The sequence below is a fragment of the Hylobates moloch genome, unplaced genomic scaffold, assembly GCF_009828535.3.
Source record: "Hylobates moloch isolate HMO894 unplaced genomic scaffold, HMol_V3 SCAFFOLD_6, whole genome shotgun sequence".
Lineage (NCBI taxonomy): Eukaryota > Metazoa > Chordata > Mammalia > Primates > Hylobatidae > Hylobates > Hylobates moloch.
In genome coordinates, this window is record NW_026652281.1 from 118,288,767 (window position 1) to 118,304,204 (window position 15,438).

Sequence of the window (15,438 nt, forward strand, 5' to 3'; positions counted from 1 at the left end):
CCAGGGGGCACAGCAAGAATCTCAATATATTTTAAGCCAAATCGGTGACCTCAATTCTTTGAGTTCCATGTGCTCAGGGTTCAGCAGGCAAGAAAAGAAGTCACCATCGCAGCAGGGGTACCTGACACTGATCGTCAGATAGAAATAGGGCTGCTGTTACACAGTAGGAGCTAGGAAAAATATGTTTGGCACATAGGTGACCCACTGGGTGCCTCCTGGTACACCCCCGCCCAATTATTTGGTAAATGAATAAATGCAACAATCCCAGATCAAGAAGGGAATGGTGACCAGGGCTCAGGTCTCTCAGGGATGAAGGTGTGGATTACACCACCAAATAAGCCACTCTGACCAGCAGATCAGCTAGTGGAGGATGAGGGAAAACTTCAAATGGATAGTAGAGAAGAGAGATTATGATAATCAGTTGTAACCTGAGACCAGCTTCAGTGGTGGGAACTGCAGTTCATCCCATTAAATTTTCTCTTCTAAGTTTCCTCCAAGAGGAGAGGCCCACCAGAATCAGAAGGAGCTACTCTCTGAACATATATGAAGATATGAAAAGGATCTGAACAGCATAGGGAGTGGACTGTAAGAACATGGAGATGTATCACTCAGATTCCTCTTCCACGAAAGACCTGTTTTCAAGAGTGCTGCTGGGAGTGCCAGGAATGCTGTCAGTAGGCACCCCTCAGCTGTCAATTCTTTGTGGGATCATATCAGATCACACTTTTCCCAGGGTGGGCCACATCCAACAGCTAATAGAGATGGGACTATAAAGACCTGGCCTTGGCTAGGCGTGATGGCACACACCTGTAATCCCAGCACTTTGGGAGCACGAGGTGGGAGGATCACTTGAGCCCAGGAGTTCATACCAGCCTGGGCAACATAGCAAGACCCTGTTTCTACAAAACATCTTTTTAAAAATAGGCTGAGCATGGTGGTGTGAGCCTGTGGTCCTAGCTACTCAGGAGGCTGAGGTGGGAGGATCACTTGAGCCCAGGAGATTTAGGCTGCAGTGAGCCGTGATCAAGCTACTGGACTCCAGCCTGGGCAACAAAGCAAGCCCCTCTTCCTCACACTCCCCCCCCGCCAAAAAAAAACACACACAAAATAACCTGGCCTTTTTAGCTGAATGCAGCACAACTCTAATGGGCCATTTTAGCTCCAGAGCTCCCACTGCTCTTTCTGTTGAATCCTGCCTCTGTCACCTCCATCCTACAGATGCTAAATCCCAACGGAACTCCCTAGAAACCACCTTACACACTAATTCCATCTCAGAGTCTGCTTTCCAGAGATCTCAACCCTGTAACAATGTTCCTGACTTACTATTGAACCGTGGCAGAGATTGAACATCTGACTATGGGACACTAAGTGAATATCTGATCCAAGCTGCCTGTAGTGTACTGGATGCTACCTAATTTATCAAAACCTGGGCATAAGTAGCAGCACTCTATCTTTTTTCTTTTTTGAGATGGGGTCTTGCTATGTTGCCCAGGCTGGTCTTGAACTCCTAGAACTCAAGCCATTCTCCCATCTCAGCATTCCAAGTAACTGGGATTATAGGTGTGTGCTACCACGCCAGGCAGCACTCTATATTCAAGTGGAAGTGGTAACGCTAGATCATATATGAGCAGGTCTGGAATGCACAAGTATATTTCATGAGTAGGTAGTTTATACTAGCAAAGCACCTACTGCTGCTGCATTACTAGTATAAAGACAGGTCTCTTTCAACCTACATCTATGGCCTCATTAGGAGTTTTTTGTGGTTAGATACTACAGAAAGAAAATTTGAGCCCGATTTAGAAATACTGTCATGCAAAAATCTGGCACAAGCCAGAAAGAGACTTCTAGAGTATAACATCCCACAAGACAGGCTCGGGAAGAGGGAAAAGTTCCTCCTGAAAGGAAATATATCTGTTCATTTTTCCTGAAATATATCTGTTCAACTTTACTAGAAGGACAGTTGGCAAGAAGTGTGGGTTTGCATTTGTATCAGTTTGCTAGGGTTGCCTTAACAAAGTACCACAAAAGGAGTAACTTAAACAGAAATGTATTGTCTCACTGTTCCAGAGATTATAAACCCAAACTCAAGGTGTCAGCATGGTTGGTTCCTTCTGAGGGCTGTGAGGAAGAATGTGTTAGGCCTCTCAACTTGGCTTGCAGACAGCTGTCTTCTCCCTATGTTTCTTTATATTTATTTATTTATTTAGAGACAGGGTCTCATTCTGTCACCCAAGCTGGAATGTAGTGGCACAATCTTGGCTCACTACAGCCTTGACCTGTTGAGATCAAGCGATCCTCCCACCTCAGCCTCCTGAATAGCTGGGACTACAGGTGCGCACCACCATGCCAGGCTAATTTTTTTTTTTTTGAAGTTTTACCATGTTTCCCTGGCTGGTCTAGAACTCCTGAGCTCAAGGGATCCACCTGCCTCGACTTCCCAAAGTGCTGGGATTACAGGTGTGAGCCACTGTGCCCAGCCTCTTGTCTCTTTATATGATCTTTCCTGTATACATATCTGTCTCTGTGTCCAAATTGTCCCTTTTTATAAGGACACCAGTTTTAATGAATTAGGGCCCACCCTAATTATCTCAATAATAATCTTAACTTGATTACTTTTGTTAAGATCCTACTCCCAAATAATATCATATTCTGAGGTACTGGAGGTTAGGATTCCAGGATTTCTTCTTTGGGGAAGACACAGTTCAACCCATGACATCATGTATTCATGAGCAGTGGCTAATGCTTTGGCCTGCTGGTCATGGAATTAAAAGGAGTAAGATTAGACTATTGGTTATAAGAAAGCCTGGATACAGGATATGTTTATGGAACTCTATCAAAAGGAACACAGAGTATGTGGATATATGTGCCTCATATGAATGCCTACTAAATGTTCCACATTGCAGTTGTAGATTTTAATACTGAGGTAGAAAAGAAGGTTCACTACATGGATTTTTATTTAGCAAAACACTTACATAGTGCTTACTATGTGCCAGGCATAGTTCTTAGTACTTGAAAAAAATTAACTCATTTAATCCATAAAATATCAGATAACCCTTTCCTAAGCCACAACAGTATTTGTTCAATGGGCCATCAGCAAAGTGGCCATGGCATTATGCATAGGTTCAACAAAATGATCATCTCTTTATCAAGGCTGATGTGGTTATCACCACTGCTGCATGCCAATCTGTTATCATCAAAGAAAAATGCCAAAGTCTAGACCCTCATGAGATAGCCAGCCACTGAACTTATGGACAAGACAGAGATTTGACCTTACTGGCATAGACACGTTTTCTAGATATGGATATGCCTTCCTGCCCTCAGTGCTTCTGCCAGCACCACCTCCATGAAATTACTGCAAAACAAATTTGTTAGTTAAAACACAGTTTAACTTGCAATAGTATCTTAGCTTTAATGCTTAGAGATTTGTCTTTAAATGAATATATTTAGTTTATCAGGCAAAAACATTCATATGTAGTCATTCTTCCAAATATAATTTTTTTTTTTTGAGACAGAATTTCGCTCTTGTTGCCCAGGCTTGAGTGCAATGGCACGATCTCTGCTCACCCCAACCTCCACCTCCTGGGTTCAAGCGATTCTCCAACCTCCCGAGTAGCTGGGATTACAGGCATGTGCCACCATGCCTGGCTAATTTTGTATTTTTAGTAGAGACGGGGTTTCTCCATGTTGGTCTGGCTGATCTTGAACTCTCGACCTCAGGTGATCCGCCTGCCTCAGCCTCCCAAAGTGCTGGGATTACAGACGTGAGCCATTGTGCCCAACCTAAATATAATTTTTTAAAAGTTACTTCATATCTTTTATCAACACCAAAATTTCTTTTAAAATTAAGCATTTAATTGGCTACTTGGAGTGTATCTTTTCCAAACATACATTGTTCGAGGCTTTAGTTAAGCCTCCATTTTAAACTTCCTTTAATTAGTAATCAATCTACATAAATTACAGAACCCATACATTATATCTTTTAGAGTCAAATCTTTGTTTTCATTTTTTTTACTTTTTAAAATTGATACATATTAGATGTACATATTTTAGGGGTACATGTGATAATTTGATACACTTACATGCTCAAATCAAGGTAATTGGGATATCCATCACCTTAAATATTTATCTTTTCTTTACACTAGGAACATTCAAATTATTCTCTTCTAGATATTTTGAAATTTACAGTCAATTAATGTTAACTACACTCACCCTACTGATCTATTGAACACCAGGTCTTATTTCATCTAACTATTTATTTGTACCCATTAATCAATTTCTCTTCATCCTCCTCCCCTCTCCCCTTTCCAGCCTCTGGTAATCACCAATCTCTATCTTCATAATATCCATTTTTTTTTAGCTCCCACATATAAGTGAGAACATGAAATGTTTATCTTTCTGTGCTTGACTTACTTCACTTAATATAATGACCTCCAGTTCCATCCATGTTGCTGCAAATGAGAGAATTTTGTTCTTTTTTATGGCTGAATAGTATTCTATTGTGTATATATACACCACATTTTCCTTATCCATTTATCCATTGATGGATACTTAGGTTGATTCTGTATTTTGGCTATTGTGAATAGTGCTGCAGTAAACATGGAGTGCAGGTATCTCTTCTTTATATTTATTTTCTTTCTTTTGGATATATACCCAGTAGTGAAATTGCTGGATAATATGGTAGTTCTATTTTTAGTTTTTTGAGGAACCTCCATACTGTTTTCCAGAGTGGCTGTGCTAATTTACATTCCAACCAGTAATGTATGAATTTTCCCCTTTCTCCACATCCTTACCAGAATCTGTTATTCCCTGAAATCTTTGCCTTTAAATACAAATTTATACATATTATAATATGTTGTAGTTTAAAATGGCAAACAAAGGCCCAACATAAATAACAAACAAATTTTTTAATTGTCTGAATTTTCATTTCTATTTCTTCTGCTATGTATTGATCAGACTCCTAATTTCTTTCCAGAGGAGTATGATTACATAAAAAAAAAGTTCTTTGGAGACAGATTTGGCCACTTTTTTCCTTTAAGAATCTTGACCTGTAGTATCTTAGATTACTTTGTAAGTCCCTAAGACTCATCAATCAACATTTCTACAAGCATGTTCTTATTTCTTCAGACTGATAAGAATTTCATTAGGATTGGAGAATTTACTGCCTCAAGGATACATCTAAGGTGTAAATTATGGGTAATGAATTCGTTTTCATTAAGAGTCTATAGTCCTTATATGCACATTAAATACCCTAATAATCAGGGCATTGCCTAGCTTCCATACTTTAATTCAAACAAGAATTATTTATATTTTCCAGCCTGGGTTCACCCTGAGTGAATTTGGGCTCACTTGGTCAGTGCTTTCCCTTTACTGAGTCTTTATACTTAAGAACTAGGTGCTCTTGCTGGCTTGCTGGTGCCTCCTTAAATAGAAATTCAGAATTTCTGCCTAAACCAATACACATATCTGAGACTGTTTCCTCAAAGGCTTTACACAGAAATTATCTAGACTTCACTACAAACAAGTTGATAGAATATTTATTCTTAAGTCCAGACATTCTATCCATTTATTTTCTTCCTCTTCTTTTCTAAGAGGAGTTTATTTTACCCCTTAGCAAAAGGCTGAGTGGCATAATTCTAACCCAGAGATGGAAAAACAGGCAGCTGTTCAATGGAAGTCCCCAAAAGAGATTTCAAAGAGCCTCTTGCTTTGGAGTTTGATTTCAAGAAAATCAGTGTGAGAAGTCTGTCTTATAATTCCTGGAGTAGAATCAATCTTAAGTCACAGAAATAATAATTGACAAAGGAAACAGTCCTTATCTCTTCATTTAGACATGGTAGAGGCCTTCTATTGGACAATACTCCAATAATTCTTGGGACAAGTCTGTGAAAAAAAAAAGTTTCTCAACCTCAAAACAAAATAGACAGATTTTTAATAAAGAAACAGGTCAGATAAAAAGTAGAACTGTGGCCGGGCGCGGTGGCTCACGCTTGTAATCCCAGCACTTTGGGAGGCCGAGGCAGGTGGATCACGAGGTCAGGAGATCGAGACCACGGTGAAACCCCGTCTCTACTAAAAAAATACAAAAAAATTAGCCGGGCGTGGTGGCGGGCGCCTGTAGTCCCAGCTACTCGGAGAGGCTGAGGCAGGAGAATGGCGTGAACCCGGGAGGCGGAGCTTGCAGTGAGCCGAGATCGCGCCACTGCACTCCAGCCTGGGTGACAGAGCGAGACTCCGTCTCAAAAAAAAAAAAAAAAAAAAAAAAAAGTAGAACTGTGGGGCCAGGTGTCATGGCTCACACTTGTAATCCCACACTTTGGGAGACTGAGGTGGGTGGATTCCTTGAGGCCGGGAGTTAGAGACCAACCTGGGCAGCATAGTGAGACCTTGTCTCTACAAAAAAATTTAGAAATTAGCTGAGTGTGTGGCCGGGCGCGGTGGCTCACGCCTGTAATCCCAGCACTTTGAGAGGCCAAGGTGGGCGGATCACGAGTTCAGGAGATCGAGACTATCCTGGCTAACACAGTGAAACCCCGTCTCTACTAAAAGTACAAAAATTAGCCAGGCGTGGTGGCGGGCGCCTGTAGTCCCAGCTATTCGGGAGGCTGAGGCAGGAGAATCACTTGAACCCAGGAGGCAGAGGTTGCAGTGAGCCGAGATCACGCTACTGCACTCCAGCCTGGGCAACCGACAGAGCAAGACTCCGTCTCAAAAAAAAAAAAAATTAACTAATTAAAAAAAAAAATTAGCCAAGTGTGGTGGCACATGCCTGTAGTCCCACCTACTCTGTTGTCTGAGGCAGAATAATCACCTGAGCCCAGGAGTTCAAAAAAAGGTAGAACTTTGATAATTTCTATGAGTGTTCAAAACTTATGGTGATCTCATATAAGCATATAAAGCATGTGGCTAAATATTCTGCAGAAGTCCCTGTTCCTCCATCTTCTAAAATGGTATCCAAAAAGACACTCCCACCGTAAACTGGGTTCCCAAAGGAAGGGTGACCCAGAGAACGAGGGTGGACCTACTTTTGCATGGAATTTCCACATGAATTCAAAACACCTGGATCTTCTAGAGAACTTAAAGTTTTGAATTTGGTTTACAAAAGTCCTCAATCAGTGCTCCCATATATTTGGAAGCTGCAAATGCAGATCCTCTCCAGAGAAGGTACCTTCACCACCTTCACCACAGGTCTCAAATTATTTTGCAAACACAACTATAACACAAAAAGAGTCAGGGAAACATTAGTGAGAAGCAGCTAAAAGAAGATGCAAAAGAAACAGACCAACAAAAATTGGAATTATTAGACACAGGCTACAAAACAACAGTTTTTTTTACCTTTTTATATTGTAAAACATGACAGACATATAGAAAAATACACAAAAATGTCCAGCTCAATAATTTTTCACAAAACAAGCAGTCATGTAACCACTACTACATCAAAAAATAAAACATTGGGCTGGGCTTGGTGGCTCATGCCTGTAATCCCAGCACTTTGGGAGGCTGAGGTGGGAGGATCACTTGAGGTCAAGAGTTCAAGATGAGCCTGGCCAACATGGTGAAACCCTGTCTCTACTAAAAATACAAAAATTAGCCGGGAGTGGTGGCGGGAGGCTGAGGCAGGAGAACTGATTGAACCCTGGTGACAGAGGTTGCAGTGAGCCAAGATCGCACCACTGCACTCCAGCTTGGGCAACAAAGTGAGACTCCATCTCAAAAAAATAAAACATTGCCAATGTTTTAGCCACTCTCATGGCTCTTCTGAATTGCTACTTCCTCTCTCCTGCTCAGATAATCACCCTTTATGATAATCACTATATTGTCTTTATTAACTTTTACCAGCTAAGTATTAATTTTGCATATTTTTAAAACTTTCTATAAGTGGAATAATAATTATGTGGTTTTTGTGCCTGGCTTCTTCCACTAAACATTGTATTTGTGAGATTTATCCATGTTGCTGTGTGTAACTCAACATTGTTCTCTTTCTCTGCTGCATAAAAATAACATATTATTTTAAATTGAATTTAAATTTATATTTAAGTTTATATTCTAAAATTAAAGGATATGAGATTTCCAGTTTTTAGCTGTTATGAATAATGCTGTCATGAGTCTTTGCTATTCCTGCATTTTTACATTTCTATATTAATTTTAGAATCATCTTGTCAAGTTCAAAAAAAGAAATAAGGACTTTGAATGAGACTGAATATATATATGAATTCTATATATTGTCTACATATGAATATATATGAATTCTTTTCAAACATATATAACATACATATTATGTTATGCACTATACATAAAATTTATATATATCCAACTGAGAGATATAAAAATCAGTTTGGAGAGAAATTATAGCCTTATACTATTGAGTCCTGCTTTTGGTAAGGGCCTCAGGCTTCTTCCACTCATGGTGAAAGGTGAAAGGGAGCCATTGTGTGCAGAGATCACACAATGAGAAAGGAGGCAGGAGGGCCAGGGACTTCTTTTAACAACCAGCTGTCTCCAAAACGAGTAGAGTAAGAACTCCCTCCCTCCCTCAAGGTGGGGCACTAATCTATTTATGAGAGATCCACCCCATGCTCCAAACACCTCCCAGCAGATCCCACCTCCAACACTGGGGATCAAATTTCAATATGAGATTTGCAGAGGACAAACATCCAAACTATACCACAGAGTTCCTCACACTGTTTTTAGATCTAAGTCAGAACACCCCATTGTTTGAAGGGGAAGCTGACTCCCTTTGAGGAAGGAAAATGCCCCTGCAACTATAGACTCCTGATGCTCCCTTCTGTCCTTTCTATCAGAGATCTGCAGCCATATGCCTGGGTAACCACACTTGGGAAAGTGGATTATCCAGACTTCTCAATGAAGGCTACATATAGTTCTTGAGCTGCCTGTAATCCAAGGTGTCCTAAAACACCATCATGGTCCTCCAGTTACAGTGGAGGCTTATAGATATCAAGAGATGCATGGAATTTGGGCCCAAATTTATCTCACAGTGGGTCCAAAGGATCAACAGACCTATGAAGTGGTTATTTCTCAGGCCTGTAAGTGTATAATTGGAGCAGATATTAGCTAGAAAAAGCTAGTGCAGCTGGGCATGGTGGCTCACGCCTGTAATTCCAGCACTTTGGGAAGCTGAGGAGGGTGGATCACCTAAGGTCAGGAGTTTGAGACCAGCCTGACCAACATGGAGAAACCCCGTCTCTACTAAAAATACGAAATTAGCCAGGCATGGTGGTGCATGCCTGTAATCCCAGCTGAGGCAGGAGAATTGCTTGAACCCAGGAGGCAAAAGTTGTGGTAAGCAGAGATCGCAACATTGCACTCCAGGCTAGGCAACAAGAGCGAAATTCCATCTCAAAAAACAAAAACAAAAAACAAACAAACAAACAAACAAACACTAGTGCAGAAAAGAGCCAACACAGTAGGCCTAATACTGCGATCCTTAGAAAGCTCTTCTTGTAAGGTTGGCTCTTGGCTGGCATCTGGGAACCGGGATTTTGAGAGTGTTCTCACCATCCCTTCTTACTGACTTTTTGGAATCCTGAATTCACATATCTTAATTGCCTGGACCTGACTCTAAGCTAAAATCTGACTATCTTCTGATGGACCATCTCAGTCTCAGAATGAGCTGTGCTAAACTGAAAGCAGGCATAGGCTCAATAAACAGAATATAGATTCTGCAACTGTTGCAGATTTAAGATACCTCTTTGTGGGGCCTTAAACAATGAAAACGTCATAAATACTGGCTGGACCATCTATGGTGGTCAGATGCCCATGGGAAAGGGGTTATTCTCTGATGGAGCCATCTAAAATTGAGGTGCTGATTGGCTCTATATTTCTGATATAGAGAGATATACAGAGACTGGTTGCATTCCTAACTTCAGTTTAGGACTGGGCACATCACAGTGACTGTAACCCCTCTCCCCATTCCTGACAGATCAGACTCTGGACCTCCTCTGGAGTAAGTCCCACTGCCGTAGATTTGTGTTTAGATTTCTGGATTGGTTGCAACTTGCAACAATTGACTTAGAGCCTGAATCTACTTCCTTCACCTTTTTACTGGAATATTAAGACAATTTGATTGTTAAATGCAGCTGTCCCCAAAAAGGAACTGCTCTTCTTTGGGATGATAGGCTGGCCACTGGATAAATGATTGTGACTAAAGGGATAAGAGTCTGTGTAAACTTAATTTGAAAAATCTTAGAAAATTCAGGTCATTGTGACCAATTCCTTACCATGATGTGTCTTTCTGCTTAAGTTGTGTAAAAATGTTTTTCTGTGAAAATGGTTTTTTCCCTCTTGCCTATAACCCTTCTGGATGAAAGGCCCTAGTGAGAGTAGATGATTGAAAATATAAAGTTATAATTGTGAATGGGACACACTGATTTTGTAACAATGGAGAAAACACACCCAGCACCTGGGGAGGCGCAGGGAGAGGGTAGGGTGTTAATGATTTTTGTGTTTCAGAACTGCTCTGGAAGCTTTACCCCCTTCTTGAAGGAAAAGTCCCCATGCTGGCTTTTCAAGCTGCTGCGAGCACTCTGAATTCAAACAGATTGCTGAGCCTGTGGTCACAGGTGACTATGAGACGGCAGAGGAACACTTCCAGATGTCGCCCACACTTATGAGATGGATGAACTGATATTATGCATGAACAAAACCGTTTGGAACTGACTGCCTCAGGCAGTCCTTATGAATCTAAGGACTGACCTGTGTTATTTGGACTGCACTGAGAATCCTGGAGCAGGAGGGCCCACAGTGGAAGGTTACATTAGAGGTCTTCTTAACCTTATTGCCTGACTAATGTATGTCCTGCTTGGGGTGTCCTAACAACTGTAAACTCATTGTTTCCAGGGGTACTGTGTGTGCCCTCTGGGCTTATATTTCTTTTGTGGGTATCCTGACTATCTTGACACTGACTCACCCCTACAAGGCATTCGGATTAACTTTAACTTACTGGTCAGAGATGTGCTGTGCCTGAGTTGATGCCTTGGGCCAGATTAAAAGAAAACAACGGTTAATGCAAAAACTGAAGGAGAAAGATACCTGGCTTTCTAAGATAGACCTTTATGTAATGGGATTTTTTGTTTTATTTTGTTTTTTTGAGACAGAGTTTCACTCTTGTTGCCCAGGCTGGAGTACAATGGCACAATCTTGGCTCACTGCAACCTCTGCCTCCTGGGTTCAAACGATTCTTCTGCCTCAGCCTCCCGAGTAGCTGGGATTACAGGCATGCGCCACCACGCCCGGCTAATTTTTTGTATTTAGTAGAGACGGGGTTTCACCATGTTGGTCAGGCTAGTCTTGAACTCCTGACCTCAGGTGATCCACTCACCTTGGCCTCCCAAAGTGCTGGGATTACAGGCATGAGCCACTGTGCCTGTTCCCAGGATTTGTTTCAATTGGCCAAATCTAGAAGCCATGGAGGACATAACTGCAGCCAATACTGTAGGCTGATCTCACCCTGCCATGTGGGATCCTATTGATAATAATCTTTTTGTAAAAAATGCCTTGTACAATGACCAAGTGGGTAGAAGAAAAGAGTTAATATAATAGACCTGAGACTACTAAGCCTTCGAAAGGCCTGCTTACAAAGTAGGCCCTTGGCTTGCATTTGGGACTTGGATTTTGAGAGTGTCTGCATCATTTCATAACTGATAAAAGTGGTTTGCTGTGCCTAAACTGTATATCCAAACAACGTGGCTTATGCTGAACACCTGCTTTCTTCCTTCTGGGAGTCTGGGATTTTGCTATCTACTAGGCAGAAGATGCCCACATGACCAGTACCCAATAAAAACCCTGGATTCCTAGGTTAGGCAAGCTTCCCTGGTAGATAACACTTTACACCTGTGGCTGCAATTTGATGCTGGAGGATTTAATCATATTCTGTGTAACTCCAATGGGAGAGGATTCTTGGAATTTTATACCTAGTTTCCTCCAGACTTTATCTGATACACCTTTTCCCCTTGCTGAGCTTGCCTTGTATCCCTTTACTGTAACAAATCATAGCCATGAGTATGACTACATGCTGTGTTTTGTGAGTCTTAGAAAATTACCAAACCTGGGGTCTTGGGACCCTCTGATGCCAAATCTTTTTATTTATTCCCTGACAAATAAGAGAGTAAGACACATTATAGTGGAAACCCTGAAATTTCCCTTTCCCTAGCCAAGATAGTAAATCATAAGTAATGCTGCATCCTAGGAGGATTTTTAGAGATTAACATTACCTCCTGAGGCTTAAAGTGCACAGAGGTGATAGTCCTCATCAAATTCTCATTTAATTCATTTGGTCACCCTCTGCAAAAACTAGATAGATTGTTGTGATGACAATGGACTGCAATATACTTACTTAACCAAATGGTAGCTCCAATTGCAGCTGTCATGCCAGATGTGGTATCTTCATTGGAGTAGATCAATATAACTTTAGCAACTTGGTAGGTGGCTATTTTTCTGGCGAATGCACTTGTCTTAAATTCCATCAGGGAATAAAAAGTCAAAAGCAGTTCATCTCCTCATAACAAGAAAACAGAATACATTCAAATGTCTTATTACAAAGCTATGTTAACTCTCTTGCTTTCTTTTTTTTTTTTTTTTTTTTGAGATGGAGTCTCGCTCTGTCGCCCAGGCTAGAGTGCAGTGGCGCGATCTCGGCTCACTGCAAGCTCCGCCCTCCCGGGTTCATGCCATTCTCCTGCCTCAGCCTCCCGAGTAGCTGGGACTACAGGCCCCCACCACCATGCCCGGCTAATTTTTTGTATTTTTAGTAGAGACGGGGTTTCACCGTGTTAGCCAGGATGGTCTTGATCTCCTGACCTCGTGATCCGCCCACCTCGGTCTCCCAAAGTGCTGGGATTACAGGCGTGAACTTGCTTTCTTTCATAATGTACTCCACAAATATTTCAACATTGAACATTTTATAGAACATAATGCTAGATCACTGCATAGATGACATGATTCTAATTGGACCTAGTGAGTAGTAAGTAGCAAGGACCCTAGATGGTCTAGCATGTCAAAGAGTAAAAGATTAACCCTATGAATATTCAGAAGACTGTCATATCAGTAATGATTCTAGGGTTCTTGGGCATGCAAAGAAATGCCCTCTGAGATAAAATAAAAGTCGTTATCATTTGCATTTCTTACCATTAAGAAAGAGGCACAGTCTCTTTGGATTTTAGAGGTAATGTATACCACATCTGGAACTAAAAATGCTATCAGGTTTGAGAATACTCTGGAGTAAGAGGTCCAGGCTATGATACTAGCCATCTGACACAATCCAGCCACTCTGATGTTGCTAGTAATGCCCATGATGGATAACAATGCTGTGTGGAGTTTCTGGCATGGCACAGTAGGAAAGCTAAAGTGCAAATCTTTCAATGGTACAGACAGTAAATCTAAATGGTGTAGATCCATGCCTTCTACAGTAGGAAATTTCTCAGTGCTTATAAATAGATACTATCATGCTCCTTAGCCCTATTAGAGACTGAGTAGATGACAATGGGACACTGTGTTAGGTTGTTCTTGCACTGCTGGAAGTAGAAATAAAAGAAATACCTGAGACTGGGTAATTTATAAAGAAAAGAGGTTTAATTGGCTCATGATTCTACAGGCTATACAATCATGGTGCCAGGATCTGCTTGGTTTCTGGGGAGGCCTCAGGGAGCTTTTACTCAACTGCAGAAGGTAAAGACAGATCTTGCATATCACATAGCAAGAGCAGGAGAAACAGAGAGTGAAGGAGGTGCCATACACTTTAAACCAGATCTTGCAGGAACTCACTACTGCGAGGACAGCACTAAGCCATGAAGGATCCACCCTCATGATGCAAACACCTCCCACCAGGTCCCATCTCCAACATTGGGAATTACAATTCAACAAGAGATTTTGGTGGAGACAAATGTCCAAACTATATCAGACACCAAATGATTATGCCACCAGAGCTGCCAACAAGAACTTGGTATCATCAGATTTACTAAATTATAAGGTTAGATAGGTATAAGAGAAACCCTTTGTATAAGAGAAATAGTAAATTCAGGATTAGCTCCAAGCAAGTCCAGAAGGAATTTCATAAACACATGACCTAGACTCTTGTTTCACCAATCTCTACTGTACCAAAGCAATTCACAATTCATACCTATATTTTCATTGGAAAATTCCCTATGACCAACTGACAGAGGAGAAAAGATATTGGTCCCAGTTTACAGGTGCTTGGTACACATGTTAGTGCAAGCCAAAAATGCTTAACTGCTAAGTTACTTAAGGGGAACCCTAAAGGACAGTGGTAAAGGAAAACCTTCTGTGTAAGCAGAGCTGTAAGAAGTGTACTTGGCCATTCATTTTTCATGAAAAGAGAAGTGGTCTGACGTGTGGCTATATGTAGATAGCTGAGCAGTGGCAAAGGGATTGGCTGGCTGGTCTAGCATCTGGAGGATACACAATTATTATATTAGAGACAAGAAAACTGTGGAAAATGTATATGGAAGGATTAGGAATTCGGCCAAAAAACAGCATAAAAAATCTTTGTATCTCACATTAATGCTCACAAGATAATTCTACCATAGGAGAAGTCTTCAACAACCAGGTGACTTGGATGACTTATTCTGTAGATATCAGTCAGCCTCTTTCCTCAGCCATCCCACTACTGGGGCAATAAGCTGGTAAGCAGGGAGGCCATGGGGGTAGAGATTTTGTATGGGAATAGCAGCAGGGACTCCCTCTCACTGTGGCTGATCTATTACCCCTTCTGGGGTTGTTTATTTTTTTTTACATTTCTTTTTATCTTAATTATTTGAGCTTTTCCTTTGCAGAATATTACCCCTTCTGAATGCCAGCAGAAGAATGCTGAGCCTTCAGTATCATTCCTTGAGGAAACCAGCCTGCCATTTAATGGCAAGTTGATTTTATCAGACTCCCCTCACTCTGGATAGGGCAGTAATTCATCCTTACTAGTATTGACACCTACTCTAGAAAGCAGTGTTTTTTTTTCCTCTCTTCACAATTCTTCTGACAGCAATATTATTCAAAGGCTTACAGAAGGATGTATCAACAAGGTATCCTATAAACCCTGCCTTAGACTGAGGGATCCATTTGTGGCCAATTAAATAGATAGATATAGGACATTGGATACATGACCAAGAGATTCACAAATTTTACAATGTATGTCTTTACCTCCCACCACCATCAAACAATGAGCCAATAAATCAAGGCAGTGTCTATTAAAAATATTTACTAAGGCACTAGCTTTGGAGATCACCCTAAAAGATTCGGATGCTGTCCTCTAAAATGTAGAATAGGAGCTGAACCAACAATTCCATCCCAAGTAGCTAGAATACATGAGTCCATGAACCAAGTGGTGAAATAGGATTAACTCCTCCCACCAACGCTTCCAGTGATCTGATTGCATTTTTGCTTCCCATCCATGGAATCTCTAGGCTCTGCTGC

At 41.2% G+C, this 15,438-nt stretch overlaps 1 long non-coding RNA gene across 2 annotated transcripts in view; it reads right to left on the bottom strand.

Moving 5' to 3' along the window:
- Positions 1 to 3,389: 3,389 nt before the first annotated feature.
- Positions 3,390 to 15,438, bottom strand: part of LOC131383654 (uncharacterized) — a 31,330-nt gene continuing 19,281 nt past the window's right edge. For both annotated transcript variants that reach the window (XR_009213830.1, XR_009213831.1), the window contains exon 2: positions 3,390 to 3,780. This is a non-coding gene — a long non-coding RNA (uncharacterized LOC131383654). The remainder of the gene's footprint in view (positions 3,781 to 15,438) is intronic.